This window comes from Balaenoptera musculus, chromosome 15, assembly GCF_009873245.2.
Source record: "Balaenoptera musculus isolate JJ_BM4_2016_0621 chromosome 15, mBalMus1.pri.v3, whole genome shotgun sequence".
NCBI classification, from domain to species: Eukaryota; Metazoa; Chordata; class Mammalia; order Artiodactyla; family Balaenopteridae; genus Balaenoptera; species Balaenoptera musculus.
Window position 1 is genome coordinate 87402778 of NC_045799.1, and position 25908 is coordinate 87428685.

The window sequence follows — 25908 nt, forward strand, 5'->3', positions numbered from 1 at the left end:
ATGCAAAGGCAACTCTCCACGTTGAGAGCATTGCGCAGCCTCTGCTGACAAGTGCCGACTTCCGGCTGCCTCTTCCCCGGCTCCACTCAGACCCGCCGCCTGCCCCGGATCCCCCCCCCGCCCGCCCCCGGGAGCTCCCCGTACTGCCCGGCAGGCCTTAGGGCCCTCCTCGCCAGGCCGAGGAGAGAGAAGCACCGCCAGCAGGCAGGATGGTGAGTGGCCTCAGCACCACGCACCAGGCCGGGATGGGGAGTGGGGAGGCGGCAGGCCTCCGCCCGGGTCAACAGAGCAGCCCGGCCCAGCCCTATAGCCACTAGTGCCACTGGGGTCCTCTGAGTGCCCGGACTCAGCCAGGAGGCTGGACGGAGCTGTCTGGGCCCCAGTGACCAGCTCGGGGGGTTGGGGTGTGGCTGCAGCACCGGGGGGGGGGGCGGGGGGATGGGTGCCAGCAGCCTCCCCACACACCTCACAGCAGCTCATAACCAGCCTCCCCACCACCGTGCCTTCCACTCGGCACACCAGGCACGGCGCAGGCAGGGAAACCGAGGCCCAGAGTCACAAGTGGCTTGTCCACTTCGCAGAGCCAGGGGATGGCGGCCACCAGGAGGGTCTGGCGGGGGATCAGATCGCTGCACGCGGTGCGGGCGCTACCCTGCCAGCCACGCGGCCATTCCTGGATGGCCAGGAATCCCGGCACTGCTGCGCTGGGCGGCAAAGCTGGCCTTTAAATACCCCGGTGATTTCACCCCATGGCGCCCTCCTCTTCCCCAGCCGCCTGAGGCGCCAGGCCGCGCAGCTAACGCCTACTGAGCTGTGAAGGTCCACTTTTCAAAGTTAAACATTTTCCGGGCTCCCCGGCCCAGGATTTAGACGCAGCCTGGAGACATCTGGGGGGAGGGCCAAGACAGTCGCTCGGGGAGGCCGGCGCCCACGTGGACACCACGCCGCCCCCAGCTCTCGCTGCCCAGCCGGTGCCCACAGAAAACCGACCCCCGCGGCCAACCTGGGGGGCACCGAGTCGAGAGGACAAGGCGGGGCAGCGGGAAGCTCACCCCAGCGCAGCCGGCAGACTGTCCGTCCCAACCCCCCGCCCCACTTCACGGAGGAGAAACCGAGGGAGGGGCTGCGAGTCCCCTAACGCCAGCGACCACGGCTGTCTCACCCAACTCTGGGTCCCGTGGGGCCCAGCACAGGGCCGGGCACCCAGCAGGTGTGCTGCCAGGAGGAACTCACCCGAGGCTGCAGAGCAGTTAGCGGCAACCACGGATGGAGACCCCAGACCCCCGGGTCCACTGCATTGGCCTGGGAGGCCTCCAACTGACCTCTGTCGGCTTCCGTGTGAGGTGGCCTGACCCCGCGAGTAGACCCTGCCTCTGTGGGTGGAGGGGGGGAACGTGTTGGAAGGAGGCCTGAATGTGGACTCAGCCTCAGTTCTGCTACTACCTGCCTCCAGGAGCTTGTTGCCCCAGACACTTCCTGGGCCTCAGGGTCTCCACCTGCCATCTGGCGCCATTCGTCTTGGAGCCAGGGGTCTTCTTTACTCCCATTTCTTCCGAGCCTCTGTCCATACTGACACTGTCTTTTTGCAGTCCCTGTAGGTATATCTATCCATCATCCATTCATCCACCATCAGCACCTCATCCGTCACCTAACCCATCCGCCATTCATCCATCTTTCAGCCATCCATTTACCTATTCATCTACCATCCATCTATCCATCCATCCCTCTATCCCTCACACACCCATCCGCCCTTCCATCCATCCATCCATTTCATCATCCATCCAGTTTATTCATCCATCATCCATCCATATCCATCTACACACCCACCGCCTCACCCATCTACCCACCCATTTATTTAATTATGAAGAATATTTCAAGCAGTCCTGGGCCAGGGCTAGAGCCCAGGCCCCCAAATCCTGACCCAGGGCCCTTTCCAGGTTGCTGGGTACTCAAACAGCTCAAGGAGTACCCATTCTGTCACTGGCATTGGCTGTGATCGCTGCCGGCTTGAGGAAGGGCTCCCAGCCCCACTGTAGGGCTCCTGGAGATAACCGAAAGCTAAGGGACCAGAGAAGCCCCCACCACTGGCCCTGCTTCAGGACTATGTGAACCTGGTTAAGAACTTCATACCCGCCTGACCTGCAACAGACACATGATTGCAGAGGCTTCACGTTGGGCCACACCACGGAAACTGGCTGTAAACGGACAACGTGGTTAGGGAATGCAACAGAACGATGAAAATTAAAGGGACAGGACACATCTTGCCCTTGCCGCCAATCCCACAGCTTCCCAAGGGTCTGTGGTGCACCAGGTTCCAGCCACCAGCTAAGGTGGACTAAGCCTGCCCAGACGAGCCCTCTGCAGATCTCAGGCAACAAGGACAATCTGAAACCCCAAAATTATACCAAACACCCAGAAACATATGCATGATTCCTTAGCAACCCGTGCCTGTGCCTTCTTCCCCATGTGTCCCCTCATCCTTTGGTTCCTTCGCTTGTCCATCTGTACTGTCAGACCTCAGACACGTTATGTGAATGGAACAGAGACCAAGATCCTGTACAGCCCTGAAATTGTGCTTATATGCTGGCAAGCACATTCACGTGCATAATTAATACATCCAGTGTGCCATGTAGAGAGACCAGGTTAAAAAATAATGTCACTACTCGGTTACAAAAAAGAATGGGCTTTTGATAAACACAACTTGGATGAACCTCCAGGAAATTTTGCTGAGCGAAAACAAATCTGATCCCCGAAAGTTACTGTATGACTCCATTTATACAGTATACTTGAAAAGACAAAATTATAGAAATGGAGAAGAGATCAGTGTTTGCCAGGGATTAGAGATGAGGTTGGGGGGAGGAAGCTGAGTGTGGCTATAAAAAAGTGACATGAGGGATCTTTGTATTGATGGAAATGTTCTGTATCTGGACTGTATCACTGTCAATATCCTAGTTGTCATATAGTTTTACAAGATGGTACCACTGGGGAGAAATGGATAAAAGGTACCTAGGATCTCTCCAAATTATTTCTCATGATTTCATGGGACTCTACAATGGATCTCAAAATAAAATTTCTAATTTAAAATAAACGAAATAATGCCACTGAAAATGGGTGGTATTTTTAATAAAAGGTGTAAGATCAACTGGATTAATATATATGAAAAGAAATGAAGCTGAATCCCTACCTCACACCACAGATAAAAAATTAATTCCAAGTGGACCGAAAGTCAACATCAAGTGTAAAACAATAAAGATTCTAGAAGACGACATGGAAGAGGCTCTTCCAAAACTTGAGGCGAGAAAAGATTTTGTGATAAGCTAACAAAAAGCACTAATTCAGAAGGATAACTTGGACTACATTAAAATGAAGAACTTCTCATTAAAAGACATGAATGGAAGAGGGAAATGTCAAGCAGTAGAGTGGGAGGAGATATTTGCAACCTATATAATCAAGATTGGAAGAGTTTATAGATATGTAAAGAATTCTTACAGATATATAAGATAAAGGCAGAAATCTCAATAGAAAAAATGGGTAAAAGTTTTGAGCAGATTATTTCACCAAAGGGAATATCCAAATGGTCAATAAACTTATGAAAAGGTGTTCACCAGTAGGACTAAAATTAAAAGGATAGACAATACCAAGTGTTGACAAGGATGCAGAAAAACCAGCACAGAACGGGTGCTGACAGGTGGGGCGGGCTCATGGGAGTATAAATTTGTACAACCATTTTGAAAAGTGTTCGGCAATATCTACTCAAATTGAACATAGGTACCACCTATAGCCCCACTGCTAAGTATCTGTCCAGCAGAAATGAGTGCACATGCCTCCCAAAAGGCAAGTGCAAGAGTGTTCATAGCAGTACTAGCCACAATTGCTGTAGACTGGAAACAACCCAAATGTCCATCAACAGTAGAAAAGACAAAAGGGATACTGTCTAAAAACATAAACTACATGTACAACACCAACACTGATGGATCTCACAAAAACTGTGTTGAGACAAAAAAGCTGGCCTCAAAAGAATACGTATCCTGTGGTTCCATTCATATAAAGCATAAAAACAGGAAAAACTATAGGATTAAAAATCAGAAAAGTGTTTCCCTTTAGGGAGCAAAGAGGGGTAACAATCATGTGGGAACACGAAGACGTTCTGGGACGCACGTAATGTCTTATTTTTTGAACTAGTTGGTTCTTAGATGAATTTCACTTTGTGATAATTCATGGAGCTGCCTGTTTTTTAAAGTTTTGTTTTTAGAAGACGGCACTGTGAGATGGGACTTCCAGCATGCTGGAGGAAGAGGGTTGCCTTTCTCCAAAACTATAAAAATAGTCAACATGATAAAAATAACCATTTCAATATCTTAGAAATTGACCAAAAGACATTTATCCAAGAAAAAGTACTAAACTTTGAATAAGACAGGGAGAATCTGTGACATTCTCACCTGGAACTGCTTCCATCTCCCCACTCCCAGCTCAGTTGGTACATCATCCTAACAGGACAGCACAGGGCAGGCCGTGAAAACTAGAAGCTTCACTGGCAGAGGCTGATTTGGTTTAAAGCAGAAGGCACAAAACTCACGCCCAGCAGCGGTGTTGTCAATAATGAGTAGCAATCTCAGTGGTGAGTGAATGAGGAAAGCCAGCAACGCTGCAAGGCTGAGACTGCGACCCTGGCTGGGGCAGCAACAGACCAATGGACTAACTGGAAACCTGACAAAGAAAGACATGAAATGTGACAGTCACAGAGGTGCTGGATAAGCTCTCCACAAACACCCGGCTGATGGGTAGCATGCAACAGGGAAAGCAGGCAGAGCCCAAGAAATCCACACATCCCTGGCCTACCGAGAGCCTGTGGACATACGCAGGGCAGACGCAAGAGTCTGACAGAGAGGAAAAGCCAGAGCAGGCTCGAAAACTGCCTGGTCCTTGAATGTGCTCCTAAACCCACATGCAGATCCATCAACAGACAGCGAAAGCCTGACACAACCTCTGACCAATAAATGCCTGACCACTAAGCTAAGCAGACACAGACATGATCCACAGGAAGCCAAAATTTTAAATAAAAGCAGGAATTTTTTTAAAAAGGCAGACTAAGCAGAGACATCAATCGTCACACATCGGGGGGACAATGGCTTTCAAACTGTTAGTCCAGGCAAGTTACTCAATAAACAAAAAACAGCAACAATAACAACTCTCAGGGGGAAAAAAAAATCAGAATCCAGAGGTGCTACATATGGTGTCTAAACTGCCCATTTTCAACACAAAATTACAAGATATGCAAAGGAGGAGGAAAAGGTAACTCATACTCAAAATAAAAAGCAGTCAGTAAAAACTGTCACTGAATGTCACAAGATGTTGCGTATAGCAAAGGCTTCAAAGCAGCAATCATAAATCTGTTTTTAAAAAAACACAAAAGACAATCATGTTTACAGATCAAAGGAAAGTATGACGACAGTGACTCAAAAGCAGAGAACCTCAGTGAAGAGAGAAGAATTATTTAACAAAGTTTTGGAATTCAAAAGGGTAATAACTTAAGTGAAAAACTCATGAAGGGCTCAACAGTCAATCTGAGAGGGCAGAAGAAAGAATTAGTGAACCCAAAGATAGATCAGAATAAAGTATCCAATCTAAAGAACAGAGAGAAAAAATAGAGAAGGAAAATAAAGTGAGCCTCAGATATCTGTGGGACAGCATCAAGGACACCAATATGTATGTGATGGAAGTCCCAGGAGAAGAGAAAAGAAAGTGGTAAGAAAATACTTCAAGAAATAAAAGCTAAAAAGTCCCCAAATTTGATGAAAAACATTAATCTAAAATATGCAAGATCAACAAACCCCAAGCAAGATAAAAACAAAACAAAAAAAAAACACACCTAGACACATCATAATCAAACTGTTCAGAGACTGAGAAAATAGAAAGATAAAAGTGATTCATCACATGCAGGATAAAGACAATATGATCAATGGCTGATTTCTCATCCGAAACTATGGTGGTGAGAAGACAGTGGAATGGCATATTCAAAGTGCTGAAAGAAGAAATGTCAAGAATTCCATATCCCATGAAACTATCCTTCAGAAATGAAGGCAAACTAAGGACATTCATAGACAAACGAAGACTGAGAGAATCTGGTGCTAGCAGACCTGATTTAGAAGAAATACTAAAGGAAGTCCTTCAGGCTGAAAGGAAGTCATGTCCAGTGGTAATTCAAATCCACAGAAAGAAATGAAGGGCACCAGAAATGATAAATGCGTGGATGAATATAAAGGACTCTGTAAGTGTATTATTTTCTCTTTCCTTCCCTTAGCTTCTTTTAAAAACATAAGATTATATAAAGCAATAATTATAACACTGTATTGCTGTTATAACTATTTAGCATATATTGGTGTACTGCACATGACAATAATAGCACAAAGGAGGGAGGGGGAAAATGGAGCCATACTGGAATAAAGTCTCCATATTTTACCATAATTAAGTCAGTGCTAATCTGAAATCGTTTGTATTAAGATGCATATTGTAATCCCCAGAGCAACCACTAAGAAAACAATGCAAAGAAATAAAGTTTAAAAAATTAACAGAGGACTTAAAATAGTATACTGAAAGTATCTACCTAACAGCACAGGAGAAACAGAGGGGAAAAAAGATGGCACATGTAGAAAACAATTCAGAAAATAGCAACCATATCAAATCAAAAATTGCATTATAAGTGAATGAAGTAAATGGCCCAATCAAAAGGCAGAGGTTGTCAGGCTGGAATAAAAGAACAACATCCAAATATATGTACAACTACAATCAAATGTACAACTATGTTGAAAGTAAAAGGATGGAAAAATGCATGCAAACAGTAACCATATCAGAGCCAGAATGGGTAAGTTAACTTAAGGCAAAAGAGACTTTAAGAAATGTACCAAAGGCAAAGAGGGACATTTCATAATTATAAACAGGTCAATACCTTGAAAGAGATGACAATTATAAATGAATATGCCCGTAACAAAAGAGCTCTGAAATATAGTAAGCAAAAATTAAGAAAATTGAAAGAATTGAAACAGACAATTCACCAATAATAGTTGGAGATGTCAATACTCCACTTTCAATAACTGAGAGAACTCGACAGAAAAAAATCAGCCAAGATACACACGACTTGAACTATACCATCACCCACTTAACCTAACTGACATTTGTAGAAATCCTACCCAGCAGAATACACATTCTTTTCAAACACACAAGGTACGTTCTTCAGGAAAGACCATATTCTAGGCTATAAGACAAATCTCCATAAATTTAAAATGAATGAAACCACAGAAAGTATATTCTCCAACCACAGTGGAATTGAAATAAAAATCAACAAAAGAAATAAATCTGAGAAATCCCCAAATATCTGGAAAGTAAACAACAGAGTTTTAAATAGCCCATGAGTCAAAGAAATCACAAAGGAAATTAGAAAATGTCTTTAATTAAATGAAAATAAAACAGAACATATCAAAATCTATGAGCTGCAGTTAAAGCAGGGCTTAGACCGAAATTTACAGCTTTCAGTGCATGTCAGAAAAGAATAAGAATCTCAACAACCTAAACATCTACCTTAAGAAACTAGAAAAAGCCAAAGCAAGTAGAATAAAGGAAATAATAAAAATTAGAACTAAGACTCATGAAAGAGAAAAACAAATATTGTATATTAACGCATATATGTGGAATCTGAAAAAAATTGCTACAAGGAAAAAAAAGAACTAAGACTGACGAAAAAACAGAAAATAATCAATGAAAGTCAAAATTCAGTTATCTGAAAAGATTAACAAAATTGACAAAACCTTTAGCTAGACTAAGGAAAAAAATGAGAAGACACAAATTACCAAAATTCTTCTTACCAGAAGATGATATTATTATTAAAGAGAAAACATCACTACCAATCCTACAGAAATCAAAGGGAGTATAAGGGAATATTATGAACAACTTTATGCCAACAAACTACACCACTTAGATGAAGTGGACAAATTCGTAGAAAGACACAAATTAACAAAACTGATTCAAGAAGCAATAGAAAATCTGAACAAACTTATAGCCATTTCTTAAAAATGAATGATTAATTTAAAATATTCCCACAAAGAAGAGCCCAAGCCCTGGTAGCATTAGTGGTAAATTCTGTCAATTATTTTTTAAAAATCATATTGAACCTTCACAAATTCTTTCAGAAAAAAAGTGGAGAAAAACTTCCCCACTCATTCTATGAGACCAGTATTTTTTTCCCTGATACCAAAACCAGACAAAGACATCATAAGAAAATAACAGACCCATATATCTCATCAACACTGCTGCAAAAATCCTTCACAAAATATTAGCAAACCAAATCCAGCAACAAAGAAAAAGGATGGTACAGGTGGCATTCATCCCAGGAATGCAAGCCTAGTTTAGCATCTGAAAATCAACTAAAGTCATACTAGTAAGATAAAAGGACAAAAGCCACACGATCATTTTAGTAGATGCAGAAAAAGCATCTGACCACATCCAACACTCATTCATGATAAAAATGCTCAAAAAGGGCTCCCCTGGTGGCACAGTGGTGGAGAGTCTACCTGCCAACACAGGGGACATGGGTTCGAGCCCTGGTCCGGGAGGATCCCACATGCTGTGGAGCAACTAAGCCCGTGCACCACAACTGCTGAGCCTGCGCTCTAGAGCCCGCGTGCCACAACTACTGAAGCCCATGCGCCTAGAGCCCGTGCTCTGCAATAAGAGAAGCCACCACAATGAGAAGCCTGCGCACCACAATGAAGAGTAGCCCCCACTCTCCGCAACTAGAGAAAGCCCACGCGCAGCAACGAAGACCCAACACAGCCAAAAATAAATAAATACAATAAATAAATTTAAAAAAAAACATGCTCGGGACTTCCCTGGTGGTGCAGTGGTTAAGAATCCGCCTGTCAATGCAGGGGACACGGGTTCGAGCCCTGGTCCAGGAAGATCCCACATGCCGTGGAGCAACAAGTCCATGTGCCACAACAACTGAGCCTGCACTCTAGAGCCCGCAAGCCACAACTACTGAAACCTGCATGCCACAACTACTGAAGCCCAAGCGCCTAGAGCCTGTGCTCCGCAACAAGAGAAGCCACCGCAATGAGAAGCCCGCGCACCGCAACGAAGAGTAGCTCCCGCTCACCGCAACTAGAGAAAGCCCGTGCACGGCAATGAAGACCCAACGCAGCCAAAAATAAATAAATAAAATAAATTTATTTAAAAAAAAACAAACAAAAAAAAACCATGCTCAACAAACCGGGAATACAAAGGAACTTCTCAAGCTAATAAAGACCATCTAGGAAAGCCACGGGTAACATCATAGTTAATGGTGAGAGACTGAGTGCTTTTCCTCTAAGATCAGGGATGAAGCATCTCTGCCATTCAGCATTATTCTGGAGGTTCTGGTCAGTGCAATAGGCAAGAAAAATAATAAAAGGTATCCAGTTTGAAAAGGAAGATGTAAAACTCCCCTTATTTGCAGATGACATGATCCTGTATGTAGAAACCCCTAAGGAATCCACAAAAGTCTGCTGGAACTAGCTAATAACTAAATTCAGCAAGGTCACAGAATAAAAGATCAATATACAAAACTCAACTTTATTCCTGCGTACTAGCAACAAACAACCTGAAAATGAAATTAAAAAAATAATTCCATTCACAATAGCATCAAAAAAACTTAGAAATAAATTTAACAAAAAAAATTTAATTAGCAAGACTTGCACACTGAAAACAACAAAAAATTGCTTAGAGAAAAATAAAGGTCTAACTTGATGGACAGACAGTCCATGTTCATGGATAGGAAGACTTAATATTTCCAAATTGGTCTATAAATTAAACAAACCCATCACAATTCCAGCAAGCTTTTTTTTTAATTGACAAGCTGATTCTAAAATTTACATAGAAATGTAAAGGACTCAGAATAGCCAAAAATATTCTTAAAAGAAAAACAAATTTAGAGGACTTACACTACCTACTTTCCAAACGTGCCACAAACCTACAGTAATCAAGACAATGTGGTACTGGCAAAAGAAAAGGCACATCCATCCGTGAAACAGAATTGAGAGCCCAGAAGCAAACCCTTATATTTGTGGTCCCAAGAGAACTTAACGCAGAAAATATAGTCTCTTCAAAAAATGGTGCTGGGGCAATCGGATACCCATATACCAAAAAAATGAACTTAGACCCATACACGGCATTTACAAACATTAACTTAAAATGGGCCATAAACCTAGAAAGAGCTAAAACAATAAACTCCTAGAAGAAAACACAGAGGAAATCTTTGTGACCTTGGATTAGGCAAAGAATTCTTAAATATAGCACTAATAATACGACTCCTAAAAGAAAAAAATTGGTAAATCACACTTCATTATAAGTAAAAACTTCTGTGCTCCAAAAGACACCATGAAGAAAATTAAAGACAAGATACAGACCAGGAGAAGATATTTGCAAATCATACTTCTGATAAAGGACTTATATCCAGAAAGTATAAAGAACTCTCACAACAATTTTGAATAACTTTGAAACTCAGCAAGACAAATAAACACATTAAAATGGGCAAAAGATTTAGACAGACATTTTGTCAAAAACAAAATATGAATGCTGATGAACACATGAGAAAAATGTCCAACTTCACTGGTCATTAGGAAAATGAAAGCAAAACCACAGTGAGATACCACAGCTCACCAGCCTGAGCGTCTGTAATAAAAAAGACCGACAACACCAAGCCTTGTGGGAATGTGGGGCCGACCCTCGCATATCGCGGTGGGAACCTGATTCCAAACGCCTAGAAAAGAAAACCTAGAGAGACAGAGCGCAGACCAGTGCCTGGGGGGAGCGGGGACCACCCACCTCTGGACAGGACGTGGGGAACCTTCCAGGGCCATGGGAAGGGTCTGAAACTCGCCTGTGGCCATGGCTGTGCACATCTGTAAATGCGCAGAAGCCACTGAGCAGTCCCTTCCCAGCGGCTTGGAAACGTGGTTACGCGGTCACGGTACGTCCAGAAAGCGGGGAACGGGAAAGAACAAGCAGGCCAGTGCGCTCTGAACTCACTTCCCAGGATCTCCACTGGACGCCCTCACCTAGGCGACCAGACTTATCCCAAAGGCAAGAACCGTCTTCAGGATAACTTACCAGCCCCCAAGGCCGTCAGGCTCTTTGCCGTTCTGAGATTTCACTCAAACAGGAGGACCCCCTCCCATGACCTCGGGGTACCTTTCTGCACACACAGAACCCTGGGCAGGAAGCGAAAGGGAGCAGGGGGCTGTACCCGGGCAGCCTGGACCCCACAAGCCCCTCATCCTCCACCCAGCCAGGTGGGTTCCCCCAGACCCCCAGCTCAGGGCAGGCCCCAGTGCCTCCGCAGCCAAGGGCCCAGAGCCGTCAACAGTCAGTTCCCCCGTGCTGCCTTCCACTCTGAGGCTCAGCTCTCCCATCTGTAAAATGGGCAGAGGGGCTGCTGGGACGGGGTGGAGCGAGGGGGTGTCAGAGACGGAAGGATCTGGCTTCTGGCACCTGTGAGCTGCGAGCCGGGGCCCAATCACCTCCCTCCCCGGCTGTGGGAGATTCCCCAGTGGTGCTGGGGCCGCCACACCGGGCCTGGGGCCAGGCAGGGTCGGGATCATCGCGCCCACACAGGCGCTGAGCTCTGCGGTTCTAGGAACCTCCCGAGGCCAGGCTCGTGGCAGGCGGCTGAAGAGGAGCCAGGGGTCCCGTCTGGCGGAGGGGCTGTGCCCCACGAGGCTCGGGCGCCTTCCCTGCGAGGCTGAGGAAGTCAGAGAGTGGGGGCCGAGCACCCGGGGGTCAGGTCCTGCCCCTCCAGCCCCAGTGTCCCCTTTCGGAAGGAGGGAGCTGGAACAGCCCTAACGCTCTGGGTGTGAAACATCGCCCGCCTTCGTCCCTTCTGCCAAGTACCCACATCTCCCACCTCCTGGCCCCCAGAAATGGGGGTTTTCTCCTTGAATTTAGAACTTCCAGACATTTCCCAAGAGGAAGGTGGGAGATGGAAGGGCTTCTGACCTGAAAGGACCGGAATTTGGCTCCTACGACCTTGTGGCCATGCAACTCTGGGAGGTGCAGGTGTCACCGAGGATCCAGGCTTCCCCACGGCCCGTTACCTTCTGCAGAGCCCATCAGACGACCTGGGGGCCCCTCAGCGATGTGGCCCCAGCCCTGGCCGGGGCGGCTGAGGTTCCACGGTCTACACTCACGAGACACCCCTGCACGGCCTGGAGACGTGCCCTCCCCAATGGTCAGCACCTCCCCCTTACCCGCCCTCCCAGGCCCTTGGCTTCCCAAGGACCCCACAAGGAAGGGCACGGCCGCAGCACCTGGCACAGCAAAGGTCCCCCGGCCAGGGGTGGGGTGGGGCTCTGGGAGGGGTGCCCACCCACACACACTGCCCCCAGGATTGCTCCTCCCAACCGCAGACCCCGGAGAGGAGCAGAAGCACAGCTGCCCTGTGTGTCAGCACGCACAGGCCACGCCGAACGGAGCGCGGGCTGGAGCAGCCGTGCAGGTGTGCGGGGTCCAGGACACTGCAGAGGCGCTGGCGCACCTGGCCCAGTGGAAGCCCCGGGTGTGTCTGGACGCGCACCGGAAGCTGGGAGCCTGCGTGTCAGTGCACATGTATGACGCCTGCTCCGTGGGCACACGTGCGTGTCAGAGGCTGCACCTGTGCATCCAGAGTGGGCTGTGTGGGCATAAGGCCCTCTGGTTGTGTGTGGGGGCTGGTCAGGTCGAGGGTGTGTCAGCCACGTGTCCTCGGGGCTTGGGTACAGCTGCCCAGGCTGGGGCGTCTCCGCCCCAACGTGTGGGTGAGGCCGGGGGCCGGGGGTGCACCTCTGGATTTCTGGAGAGATGTTTTTCTAAAAAGCTGTCTCTGGTGAATCATGTCCTTCAGATCTAGCCTGTTCCTGCTCTGTGGGGACGCCAAAATAAACCCAACGGAGTCTCGTCCCTGCCCTGGCCTCTCCCACAGGACGCAGAGCCGGCCAGCTCCAGGCCCACGTGGGGGCCACCGGGGGCCCCTGGGAACTCTACATGCCCCTTGCTTTTAAAACCTCAGTCTGCTCTACTGAATTTGCCAAAAAAAAAAAAAAAAAAAAAGCAGGCGAGAAATTCATTTTACAGAACTTCAACCCTCAGACAGGAATCTGAGATCGGAACTCGCCCTTCATCGGGCAACGTAACTCGTGAGACCACATCTGCTGTTCGCTCTGGTGCCCGAGAGGACAAAGGAGCAGCGTCCCTGGGAGGCATGCACACGCACACACACGCACGCACACACTTGGGCGCACACACACACACACACACGCACACACTTGGGCGCACACACACGCACACACACACGCACACACACACTTGGGCACGCACACACTTGGGCTCACACACACACACATGCACACACACGCACACACTTGGGCGCACACACACACACACACGCACACACACACACGCACACACTTGGGCGCGCACACACACACGCACACACACGCACACACTTGGGCGCACACACTTGGGCGCACACACACGCACACACTTGGGCGCACACACACACGCACACACACGCACACGCACACCAAGACCTGACAAGTGCGTCTCTGAAAGGAGGCGCCTGCCAGCCTCCTGGGGAAACAACCCGAGCGCCACTTTCACCCGGCACCCCCAGGGTCGGCTCCAAGTCACCCCCTGGTTTCACACCCACCCGTTTTTTGGGGGGGGGGGTTTCCTCTCCCTTTGGAAAGACATCTCTGAAACGTTAATGGATGTCGGGGAAAACAGGATTTACTTAACGCAATCCCAGTCTCTATACAAATGCATCCTTCATTTCGATATAAACGGGAATACGGGTTTTGCTTTAAGAATGTTTTTCTCTACAGGAACACAGCTCCAATTTTTAAAGCGATGTCAAAACAGATGGCGCGGGCCTCCCTGTCTGTCCCTCGCCAGCGCCGTCAGCCTGCTATGGGCTGCCCCGTCTCACCCAGATGTTGGCTACACTCCTAACCGGGAGGCTCCTTCCCACACGTGCCCCTAAGACCCCTCCCCTCCCCTCCCCTCCAGCCAGAGGAACCTTTCAAACATGGAAGCCAACTGCCTCCCTTACCTGCTCAAACTCCCCAAAAGCTTCCCAAGGCAGACAGAATGAGATCCACCTCTTCCCAAGAACTCCGACGCCCTCGCAGCCCAGGCACGATGGGCTCTGTCTCCCTCTGACCTCGCACCTCCGGAGGTGGGCCTTATCCCTCCTCCAACACGCCAAGCCTGGCGCTCGCTACTTCAGGGCCTTTGCACTTGCTGTCCTCCTCCCGGCTCCCTCTTTCCACGCCTCTTGGCACAGCAAAGTGCAAAGGAACAGGAGGGCCAAGGCTTGTGCAGCCAGAGGAAGCGGGTCCACAGGCCTGAGTGAGGGTCCCACAGGACAAAACCAAAGGCCCAAGGATTCCATGAGAATCAGCGGCAACTCTGCCTTTCACAGAACTTGTATCACCAATTCAGACTCACCACAGCTGGCCACGTACCCCAGGCCTCACCTTACAGAGGAGAAAACAGTCTCAGCGAGGAGAAGGGACCCACCCCACAGCCTGGGCCTCCTGACCGGGGACCATGCATCGGGCCCCTGGACTCTGCTTCCAGCCCCAACACCCTGGGAGGGCGTGTGCTCTAGACCCATTTGAAAGATGAAAGCACAGAGGCACAGGCAGAAAGGCAGCTAGCCACCAGCTCGCATGGCCAGCCAGAGGCAGAGCAGATACTGAGCTACCCCTGAACTGCAGCTGGGCCCTTCCAGGAACTTCTGTAGGGCTATCAGAGGTAGGGGAGACACCTCAGTGGGGATGGCAGAGGCCAGGAACAGGAAACACAGGCTCAGGAAGCACATCCCCTGGCCCTCGGGTTTCCAGGGCAGCATGGAAGCCTGGGGGGGTGGGTGCAGAGGGCAGCTCTGGTGTCCACGCTGCCCCTCCCAGGAAGTCCTCCAGGCTCTGTCCTGACAACACAGGACCAGTGGCACTTCCTCACTGCACGCTCTGTAAGCCTTCTCTCTGCAGCGCCTACTGTGTGCGAAAAGGATCTAGAAAGCCCCCTTCTAGACAGGGCTCTTGGTCCCCCACCCCTGAGGCCAGCCCAGCCCACCCCCATCCCCACGGGCAAAGAGGCCAGCCCCCGGGTCTGTGTCCACATTTATTCAGCTACCGGGAGCCAAGGAGGAAGAGGTGCCCGGCTCGGTCCTGCCGAAAATAAACCAGGGTCTGTCAGCAAACACGAGGGAGCCTCGGCCGTCCATCGTCTCCCCGGGTTCCCAGCCCGAGGCAGGACTCCGACCGGACCCGACCGCATCCCGAGGCAGGGGCGCAGCGGCCCACTCTCGGGGCCAGACCCCGGGCCCTCTGTCATGCCGCCCACCTCTCCAGCTCTGCTGGACAGCGCTCAACACAGCGGGGGCTTCGTAGACGCTTGTCATCCAACCGGCTCTTCTACGGAAGTAGCCGCCGGAGCGGGAGGACAGCAGAGTGTTGTGCTTGGGGGTGGGGGACAGTGTTAAAGAGGGGCAGGGCCAACGTGGGCCCAGAGGCAGCAGGGCGGCGGAGCGTGCCTGGTCCACTGCACGCACACCCTCCCCCGAGGCTGGAGAGCTGAGGGCGGGGCCTCTGGGGCCCCATCTGCCAGGCAAGGGGGGTCTAAAAAGACCCCCTGCTCTCTCCAAGGCGGGGCCAGCAGAGCGTGGGAGCAGGGCTGAGCCTGGCTTGCTGCCACTGTCCTGTCTGGTCCTCAGTTTCCCAATCTGTTTAATGGAGGGGTTGAGTCAGAGGCTCCACCAAGTTCAATGGCCCCATAGTGACGGCTGGGAGGGGCTGCTGGGTGCTCCCAGGCCACGCCCCTCTCTCCTCATCCCCCCGCGACTGGTCAGCACCTCGGCTTCTGCGGCTCCGGGCCCCTGCTGCTGATCTGGGTGGCCGGTTCCTCCCAGATCATCTACATGCTTAAGGGCTCACCAGACCCCCTCCTCTGGGAGCCCCCAAGCTTGGGACAGAGCAGCCCCCCAAGGAGGAGCTGGGGCCCACTCACGGGGTGGGGAACCCCGAGGGCCAGACTGGCCACAAATTCTTAGGAACTAAGGCTCTCTGTTGGGACAGGAAGGGAGGTGCCCCAGCAGGGCTGAGTCAGAGACTCGAGGTCTCCCAGCACGGAACAGCCCAGGAGTCTCGGCTGCAGGGGGGGTGGCGGGCGCCGTCAGGAGAGGCCTGGGGGCAGGCGGGGCCCAGTGCTCAGACACCAGGCCAGCCTTGGTGACTCAGTTTCCCCACAGCTCTTCCTCAGTCCCCAGGGCCCAGAGCACGCAGCCCCCTCCTGACCCCCTAAGGAGGCTATCAGGCCCTTCTGGGGCCCCCCGCTGCCCCCAGCCTCTGTTCTAGCTTCGCCTCCAAGCCCGAGGCCAGCCTAGGCCTGGCTCCCAGGAGGATTCCAGCCTCAGCCTCATGACGTGCTTGCCGTGTGACCTTGGGTGATGCTGGACCCTTCTGAAAGATGGGGCCGGACAGGCTGACCTCCACTGGGAAGGATGGTGTACATGTACTTGTGTGTCCATGTTTATCGGCTGTCTCCCCAGTCCAGACACAAGCCCCCCCCACTGTCGGGGCCTCAACACAGTCTCATCCCCAGACCCCAGCAGTGCACGCAGTGGACCCTCAACATGTCTGCTGGATAACCTTTGGGACCCTCCAGCTCAGAGGGCCAAGAGCCTCGGTTCCTGCCCCCATGTGGCTGCTGGGCCCCAGGTGGTCTCTCCAACCCCACCCCTCCCTCTCCCACTTCCCCTCCCCTCCCTTCCCCCCGGAGAGCTCGGCAAAGCCAGGTCTCAGCCGGCCACATGCAGGCAGGCTGGCCAGAAAGAGGAGCTGAGTGTCCACCCCCGCCGCCCCACTTCCTGCTCACCTACGGAGTCGCCCACTGACACAGGGTACCCGGCAGTGTCCGAGGCCGGCCTGCCCTGCTCAAATACCAGAACTGAAGCAACACAGCAGGGGCACAGGAGCCCCTCCGCCACCCTCTGCTGACACTCACTGCGCATCCCCAGACAGCACCCCACCCCACTCCGGCCTCAGTCTCTCGGTCCCCCCATCTGTACAGTGGGTCCTGGGATGGACGGTACCAAAGCCCCTTCCCGCTCAGGGCTCCAGCCCCCTGCACAAGCTCCACCATCAGCCCCCCCAGCAGAGCCCTGCCCAGAGCCAGGTGATACCCGAGCTTCTGCTGAAAGAAATCGGAATCCACGACAGGAGACAAAAAGGGAAGGGCGATGCAGGGGGCATGAGGGGGGGCTGCTGGAGAGATGACAAATGTATCCAATGTCCACAGCGCAGCAATGCCACCATCTGCTCCAGGTTCACGCCTGGAAATTTATGGCCCCATCACCCGGCCCTGGAGATCTATCTCCTGCCTGTCAGTCACCAGCATCTTTCATCCTGCGCCCTCCCCCCATGGGTATTCTCCACCACCAGCCCAGGCATCCACGGGGTCTGCGTGTTTGTTTCCTGCGTAGATATATGAACACCCCAGTCCAAGCACCTCTGCTCGTAAATCTCTCCCGCGGCTACGCGTCCTCAGAAACAGGGTCCTCTGCTAATGGGCTCTGGGCCTCTAAGGGGATGGGGTCTGCAGGGTAGGAGTAGGGGTAGGGGCTCTGACCCAAGGGATCTGAGGAGTTTCCTGAGTGTTTAGAAAATCCCACTGAAATCTAGAGCTGGGGTGTGTGTGTGTCTTAGAGACGCACACAGACGTGGGACCAGGCAGGCACTCGCATGTCACCCTGCTGAGATCCAAGTCACTGTCAGAATTCTGGCCCCACTAATTTCTCTCTTGGAGCAGGTGATGTTAACAAGCAGACATTTAGATTCAAATTCCCAGGGTCTAAGAGAGGGGCTGCTGGGTCCAAGTTTCTCCTGGAGGCCCTGGCCACCTGGTTTTGTTTTTTTTGGGGGGGGGGGGGGTTGGGGGGGCAGCAGCCTCCCCCCAGCTCGGGTGGGGGGCGTCAGCTTCGAAAGGCACTTTGAAGAACTGCTGAGCTTTCCAGAGGGACTCCTGTGGGGCTCCGGGGAAGGGACATCAGTCTTTCTCATCCCCCGGCCCAGGTACACGTGCCCACCACATCCCTTGCCCACCGCCCACGTCTGTCAGGTCTCAGGATAAGATGCCCATCCCTGCTTTTCCTAGTCAGGACTCCAGGCTTGTGGCTGCTATATCATCCTAAATGATACATGGGCAGCCGGCCTGCTGCCGTGGCCACGGGGACTGAACAGCTGCTGGCAGGAGAGGGTCCGAGAGGATCCGACTGTCTGACCCCCCAACCTTCCTGACCCAGAGACCAGGGGGTGTTCAGCCCTCCCTTAACAAGAGCCCAGGAAAGTGAGGCACCAAAGTGCTGGGGTCCTGGCCCGGCTCCAACCCCCGAATCCAGAGAGCAGGTGGGCATTCCCTCTGACGCACGGGCCATCTGGAATTTGTCCCTCTGCCTCTGAGTGTGCCTCTTCTGATGAAGCAGGATGCAGACCTGAGATGAGGTTGGGAGTGTGTCCCCCATTGCTCGTTCAATTAAAAGTTGAAAGCTGCAACGACCCAGGGTGCAGGCCAGGGGGCTGGCTGGGCAGGAAACATGAGACTATTTGTGGCTTCAAACCAACATAAGCCCCGTTTGCTCCTTTTCTCTGGGGCTGGGCCCTCACCGGAGACAGCCCCAGAGAGAGAGGAGACTGGGGAAGGCTACCTTTATATCCCCCCTCGCCCTGCAGCCTTCGAAAGCTCCTGCCCCCAAGGCTCCTGAGATCTTAGATCGTGTTAATGCTTTCTTCCCAGCCCCCAGCCCAATAGAGAGGGAAGGAGGCAGACCCAGCTGCATCCAAGCAAGGGCTCCAAGATGGGCACGCAGAAGAGAAGACGGCTCACACCTGAGTCTCTGCTGGGGCCGCAAACCTGGCTTGATCTCCCCAAGCCTGGAGGAGAGGCCTCCAGGGGCCCTGCCTGTGCTAAGCCTTCCCTGTGGTGTTCCTTCCACAAGGCACACATTTTCATTGTACCCCCATTTTACAGCTTTGGAAACTGAGGCTCTGAGAGGTTTACCTGCCCCAAGGTCACAAAGCTGATGCCGGCAAGAGTCTGGTTTTGTTGCCAGAGGCTGTCGGTCTGTTTTGGAGGGGGAACACCTGCAAGGGGCCCCACCCTGAGCAGCAAGCAGGTGACCTGCGGATTTTACAGGATGGAAGGGGGGGACCTGTGTCCTTAGAGGCAAGTTGGGGCAAGGAGGCTCAGCAGCCCTCCCCCAAGGGATGACAATGAGAACGGGTCCGAGGTGGGGGAGGGGTGGAGAACATCCTCCAGGTTCTGAGCCAAGGCCCCCGCCCCCACCCCCACGCCAGGGCTTTGGCTCCCCGATCGCAGAATGCGGCCCCTCCCCCGAGTAAAGCTGGACCGTCCCGGGGTGCCTAGTGAGGAGGCGCGCAACGTCGGAGAGCGGGCAGACAGGGCAGGAATGGTGACACCGGCACCGACGGGGGTCAGGGACCCTGGGCCGAGGAGGTTTGGGGAAGGGGAAGGGCAAGGGCTGCGCCGGGTCGACCGCAGGGAGCAGCCGCTCTGGGCGAGGGTGGGTTGCGGACCGACGAGGGAGCGACGAGGGGAGAGAGGTGCTGGGGAAGGGGCAGGTCCTAGCGAGGAGTAGCTGTGCGAGGGGCAGGGGCGATCCGGGGGCGCCAGCGGTACCCCTATCCAGGACCCCGCTCTCCCCGGCAGAGCCGAGCGCCCACTCTGCCGCCGCCGCCAAGTTCCTCCAACTTTGCCCGCTGCGCTCGGAGGGCGCGCTGGGCCTGGGCGCACTAGGGCCGGGGGCGCAGGGAGAGCGCGCCGGGGGCGCGAGGTGCGGGGCCCGCCGCGCCGCCCCCGGGAGTGGCTGGACTCCCGCGCGCCCAGGCTCGGCCCCAGTCCCGCGTGGACTCGGGCTCCGCGGGCTCCGCACTTACCTGCTCGCCCGGCCGCCGCTCCGGGGCTGCGCCCGCCGCCGCCGCCGCCGCCGCCACCGCCGCCGTCCTTCAAGCTCTAACTTCGCTCCGGGGATTGAAATTCCTCCCCAGCTTCGCCCATCGATCCGCGCGCGCCGCCCCGCCCCTCGCCTCGCGGGCAGCGGGGCTGGTGTTCGCGCACCTCCCCTGCGCTCCCCCCTCCCCTGCGCTCCCCCCTCCCCTGCGCGCTCCCTCCCACCCCCTCTTCCTCCCTGCTCGAGTCCGGCTCGGAGTCTCGCGCCCTCCCCCTTCCCCCCTCCCTCCAGCACCCCCTCCGCTCGCCCGGCCTCCTCTGCCGCGCTCCTTCCCTCCGGCCGCCCGCCGAGCGGAGGGGGAGGGGGAGGGCAGCGGGAGGGGGAGGTACTGGAAAGCGCAGGAGGGTTTCCTCTCGGCCCCTCTCCAGCCCCTCCACCCACGTCCGAGTGGGGGCGGGGCCGCCCTCCGGGTAGGGGAGCGCGCAACATCTGTGGCCTGGAAGAGCCACCCACGACCCCTCCCCTTTAAGCAAAGACCAGGCGTTCTCAGGACCCGATTCGGCCCGGCTGTCCGGCCCACCTAGGAGAAGGTAGGGATCCGGGGGCAGAGAGCTAGGGGGGCGGGGTGCGGACAGGTACGGCTGGCACCCTCTCCCCAGCCCTGGCCCCCCTTCCTTCCCTCACTCACCCCAACCTCTGGGAAAACTCCGAGGGGCTCGGCACACTCTTCCCTCTTAGTTTGACCCTCACAACCTGCGCGTGCGGAAGCCCCCTTTCCGCAAGTTACAGAGAGGCCCAGAGGCTTGCCCCACGTCACACAGCAGGTCCGGAGCAGAGCCCGAAGGGCAGCTTCGCCCCCACGACTGAGCCTCCCGGCCCCTCGGGGCTCCTCGCTGGGGCCGGGCAGGCCTCGGCCGTGCCCCCGGCCGCCCGGGTGGGCTGCCCGGCCCGCACCTCGGGCCGCTCGTGTCCCCGCGCAGCCTGGCCCGTCCCCGCCGGCGCCCGCAGCCCCCTCCCCGCTTCCTGTCCCCCGCCCGCCTCTGATTCCCGGCCTCAGTACCCCCGGCACGCTCTCCGCTCCCCGCCAGCAGCTGGGCAATTCACCGAGCATACAAAAGAGTTGACTCAATTCAAAGGCAGCAAATCAAGATAAATCCTATAGTGTGTGGGGACCGGAGAGAGAATGTGAATGAACGCCCACAGCACCAGCGACTCCTGTAGGGACGGGCAGATCCCTCTCGCCCTGCACCACCTGGGCACGGAAGGTCAGCCAGGAAGTGGGGAGTGGGCTCTACGCTGCCCTCCCTCTGCCAGGTGGGAATTTAGGAGTTTAGTGCTTTGTGGCCCCCTCCTGCCTGCCCGGTGGGGCTCCCTTGTGAGGGGGGTGCAGAGCCATAAAGGGGGTGCTAGGACAAAAGCAAGGGTGCCCCGTGGTTATGTACTGGGGGGGGGGGCAGTATGTCCAGAAACGTATCACAGCTCCAGGGGTCAGGCTGAGGCACAGGGAAGAAGGCAGCAGGGCCACGTGGGGCATCTGAGCTGCAGCCTTTCTCCTTGGGCTGCCTCCTACCTGGACCCTTGTCCCAGCAGGCCCCAGGCCGAGGGCAGGCCCTGGCTATCACCAGATAGATATACTGCAAGCCTCAGATGTGCCAGGCCTGGGGACCAGGGAACGGAGGGGTTGGTGAAAGGGCTCCCTTCTCCTCCCTGTTGTCTGAGAGGCCCTCCCCAGCTGCGGCTGGGACTGGGGAGAAACTGGTCCTCCCCCAGCGGTGACACTGGTCACTCCTGGAAGGTCCAAGAAATCAACCTGCAAGCCTCTGGCCTCACCAGCCCAGTGCAGGGAATGCATGGGAGCCGAGGCTCCAGTACATTCTTTCCCGGGCAAGCCTCTGCCAGAGGTGACTGACTCCCGTTTCTGGCTGGTTCCCCCAGGGCTACGCTGGCCGGGCAGCTCCGGCTCAGGAAGGATCCGGTTGGCTTGGGATGGGCCACTGGGGTACGCCAGGGACCAAGCTAGGGCCTGCCTAGAGTTAACCTCCCAACCCCGTGCTGCTCCCCAGGCCCAGGGGCTATGAGCCCATCTCTTAGGCATAGAAGCCAAGGCCAGAGGCCTCAGAGCGCCCTCACCGGCACTGCCCCACCCCCCAGGCAAGTATTGGCTGCCCAGGGTTAGGGCTCTGTGGAGGGGCTCCGAGGCCAACGGGAGGGGCAGGGAGGGTCCAGGCACCCGGGGGATCCGTGAGCCGGCCCCACAGAGAGCAAATCGCAGAGTTGGGGGCACAGGGACTGGAGGTGGGGTGGAAGGCGGGGCTCCGGGTCCTGGCCACTGAGTCCCCCACCCCAAGCGGAGGCTGCACCTTAGGGCTGCGACCTCATCCGCTGAGTCTCAGCTGGGTCGCCCCTCCCCCGTGGCCGCGCCGATTGGCGGCCTGCGTGTAAGTCATTAATTCTGTTACAGAGACGCCGGCGCCGCCGCGAGGACATCTGTCAGGGACCACATACTGCGCTCCACGCCCCCTAGCCCACCCCGAGACCCAGAGCGGGGGCAGGATGCGGATCCTAGCTCACCGAGGCTCGGAGGTCGCTGGAGCACAGCAAGCGAGCGCTGGAGAGCGTCGGGGTCCCGGAGTTGAGGGAGGGGGCGGGGCCCGCGGCCAGCCCTGGGGACAAAGACGCCCCCCCAGCTGCCTGGGGGCTGGGTGTTGCAGACGGGGAGACGGGAACCAGTACCCCGTATCCCCCGTCCCCCAAATCCTCAAATCCACTCAAGCTCCGGTCTGAGTGTTGGGGTGGGTGAAGCGGGGGCGGGGGGGGGAGGAAATGGAGTCCTCCTGGGCCTTCAGGCGACGCTGGAGTGGCGGCCACCAGGACATCGCCTCCTCCCTGCACGTGAGGCTGTAGCTACACCCCAAAACCCTCTCAGGAGCTTCGCGGGTCCCCTTCACTCTCCAGAACCCCGTCGGCTGCTCGCGGCGACCACCGCACTACCCCCGCCGCTCAGATGGGGCGGGTGAATGCGCCGCGCATCCGTGCGAGCTCGGCAGGAATTCCCGCTCACCGCCGGCAGTCCGGCCCCAGGGATCCCACGCCCACCCAGCGCAGGAGGGCTCGGTTGAGGGCTGTGCTAGAATCGCGCCGGTCTGGGCGGTCACAGGCCACACCATGCAGTTTGGGAAGAGAAAAAGTTGGGGGGCGGGGGCGACACCCCGAGACCGGAGAGTAAAGAATGAGGGGAGAGCAGGGGGGGCGTGGAGGGAAGAGCGACAGGATGAGGACCATGAGAGTCGGGGGGGCAGCTCCGGGCCTGGGGTCCCGCCACACCCCGCAGCCAAGCCCAGCTTCACGGCTTCCCCGGCGGAGACAGGTGCGGGTCACAGGCGCCTATTAATAGCCTGGAGCCGGGTCCTTCCCGCGAGCATGGCAGCGGCGGGCAGAGCCGGGCCACCGGATTGCGGGGGGGGGGGGGTCCTGTAACACCCCCTCCAAGGGCTCCAGCGGCGGGGGGCGGAGCAATGCTCCCTCCACGCCGGCTGTGCGAAGGCTAGGCGCCCACAGTCCGCTCCCTGCCCGCCCTCGACTACAGGATGGGGCTCCAGATGGGGGGCAGTCTCCGCGTCAACTTGGGGCGCCGCGGCTACCACTGCTCCCTCGCAGGCAAGACCACCTCCCCACCTCGATCCCCGCCTATCCCGCCCTTCGTGCTCACAGCGCTCAGGAAAGTTTCGGGGTCTCCGCGGCGCCTCCTAGCCCGAGGGGTCCGGAGTCCCGGGCCTTCGGGCCGCGGCGTCGGGGAGGGAAGTTTGTCCAGCCGGGGCTCGGCGACTGCTAACTTCGAGTGCGCCCGCCTCGGAACCCGAGAGCGGGGGCGCCCAGGACCGATGGACCCAACGCGCCACAACCAAAGCCCCACCGGCGGGGGGACTCGGCCCCGGCGCGGACGCTCAGGGCAGGGCGCGGGGACTGGAGCGGCCCGGGCTGCGGGAGCCGCTGGGGACCCCGCGCCCGCCCCCGCTGCCGCCCGGGAGAGCATCTTCCTTGCCTCCCCCAGGGGCTGGGACCCGCTGGCCCTGCAGCTGCGGTAGAAGCGACCCCCGAGCCGCAGCCCCCGCGCAGCCCCCTCCTCTACACGCCCCTTCCTACCTGGGCCGGGGTGCGGGCCAGGGGCCGGAGGCACGGTCACGGGCGAGAGGAGCGCGCGCGCCCAGGTCCCCGGAGCGCGGCGGCGGCGGCGGCTTCCCCTCCTTCCTCCAGCTTTTCCTCCTCCGGCCTCGCTGGCTCCAGACAGATCTCCTCCCCCTAGCGCCCTGCCCGCCGCTCCCGGAGCCCGCCGGGCTGGGCTCGGCCTGCGACGGGGAGAGAAGCGGAGCCGGCGGGAGCCGGGCTGCGGCGCTCACTGCGTCAAGTGCGGGGCGAGCGCGGGGCGGCGGCGGGGACAGCGCGGGGCGAGCCCGGGGCCGACCGGGCAGGCGGGGGAGCGGCGGCTCCGGCTCGGGCTCCGGCTCCGGCGCGGGCGCGGTGGTGGCGGCCGCGGCCGCGCCGAGGTTGTAGCACATTCTTTCCGAGCGTGATCGAAGGTTTCGTGGAGGAGCCCGAGCGGGGAGGGCTGGAGGAGGGGCACGGGACGCGGGCGGGGGCGGCCGGAGGGGCGCGCGTTGGTGGCCATCCCTCACGTCGGTGGACCGGGGGTGTCCGGAGGGTGAGGCGGGAGGGGAAGTTGGCGCGTGCTGTGGGGGCGGCGTGGGGAGCCCCGCGGCATCCTCGCCCCCTCCTTCCGGCTCGCCCTGCGCGCCCCCGCCCCGCCCCAGGCCACGTTAGAGCAGAAGCCCCCGAAGGCCTAGGAGTCGGGACACTGGGTGGAGATGGGAGGTGGGCCCCTGGGGCGGAGATGTGCACGCGCGTGCGGGCACTGCCTTGTGCACACACACCCGGGAACCGCGTGAAAGTTGACCCGAAGTCAGACCGTGTGTGGGCGCGCGCGTCCGCGAGTGCAATTGCTCGGCCCGCAGGGGCGCGCGTTTCCGGGATGGGGAGGGCCCTGCGCCTGCGGGGGGTCGCGCCCTAAAGGCCTTGCCCTCCCCCAGATCGCTGACCCTCACTAACCCTCCCATTGCTCGGCCCCGCCCCCCCCCTTTCGGTTAGGGGGAGGGCAGAGGAGGGTGTGTGGGATCAGCCAGGCTCCTTCGGATTCCGGAAGGTTCGGTTTAGCGGATTTTCCTCCCACCGATCCCCTTCCCCTACATTCGCCTCCCGAACCCCCGGGGGACTGAAATCTCTCGGTCGGCCTCTAAACAGGGTTCTAAATCCGCAGCCCCCTGGTCTCCCTGAGCCCACAGCCAGCGTCCACACCGCCTCCCGGGGCGGCTCCCGCTCCCCACGGCCGCTGCCCAGCCTGCGGCTTGCGTGTTGGGTGAGAATTCCAAACCAGACTCAAGAGCGCCTCCGCCCGGCACGGCCTGCGCGCCGCTTCCTGAGCCGCTGTGTCGGAGCCCCGGAGCCGGGACGCCGGCGGGCGCTGGGCGAGACCCTCCGGGCGCCGCGCCCTGCGCTGCGCCCCTGTCCCGCGTCCTGCCCCGGCCCGGGAAGGGAGACAGAGACGGCGGGGTCGACCTGCGCGCCGCGGGGCGCGCGCGGCATAGGGGAGGGGGTTGCTGGAGGGTGAGGGGCGCACCCCCCCGCCCCGGGAGGAGGCGCCGGGACAGGCGTGGGAGTGGCGCTTGAGGCTGCGAGCAGCGCGGCCAAAGGCTGGCCCAGCCGAGGATGGGCGCGCGGGGTTCCGGTTCGGGGTCCGGTCCAGCGGCCTCTCCGCAGCCCATAAACTCCGTCCAGCCTGCGGCGCCAGCTGCCGCCCTCCAGCTCCCCCCAACCCCACCCGG

The 25908-nt window shown here is 56.3% G+C and overlaps 1 protein-coding gene across 3 annotated transcripts in view; it reads right to left on the bottom strand.

Moving 5' to 3' along the window:
• ELFN1 (extracellular leucine rich repeat and fibronectin type III domain containing 1) overlaps nt 1-24272 on the bottom strand; it is a 69774-nt gene extending 45502 nt beyond the window's left edge. The window contains exon 1 of one of the 3 annotated variants that reach the window (XM_036824254.1): nt 24176-24272. The gene's annotated coding sequence lies outside the window, so the exon portion shown is untranslated. Of the gene's footprint in view, nt 1-20018; nt 20209-24175 lie in introns of those variants that run through there. The other 2 variants (XM_036824256.1, XM_036824255.1) reach the window with 2 other exon arrangements.
• Between the last annotated feature and the right edge of the window lie 1636 nt (nt 24273-25908).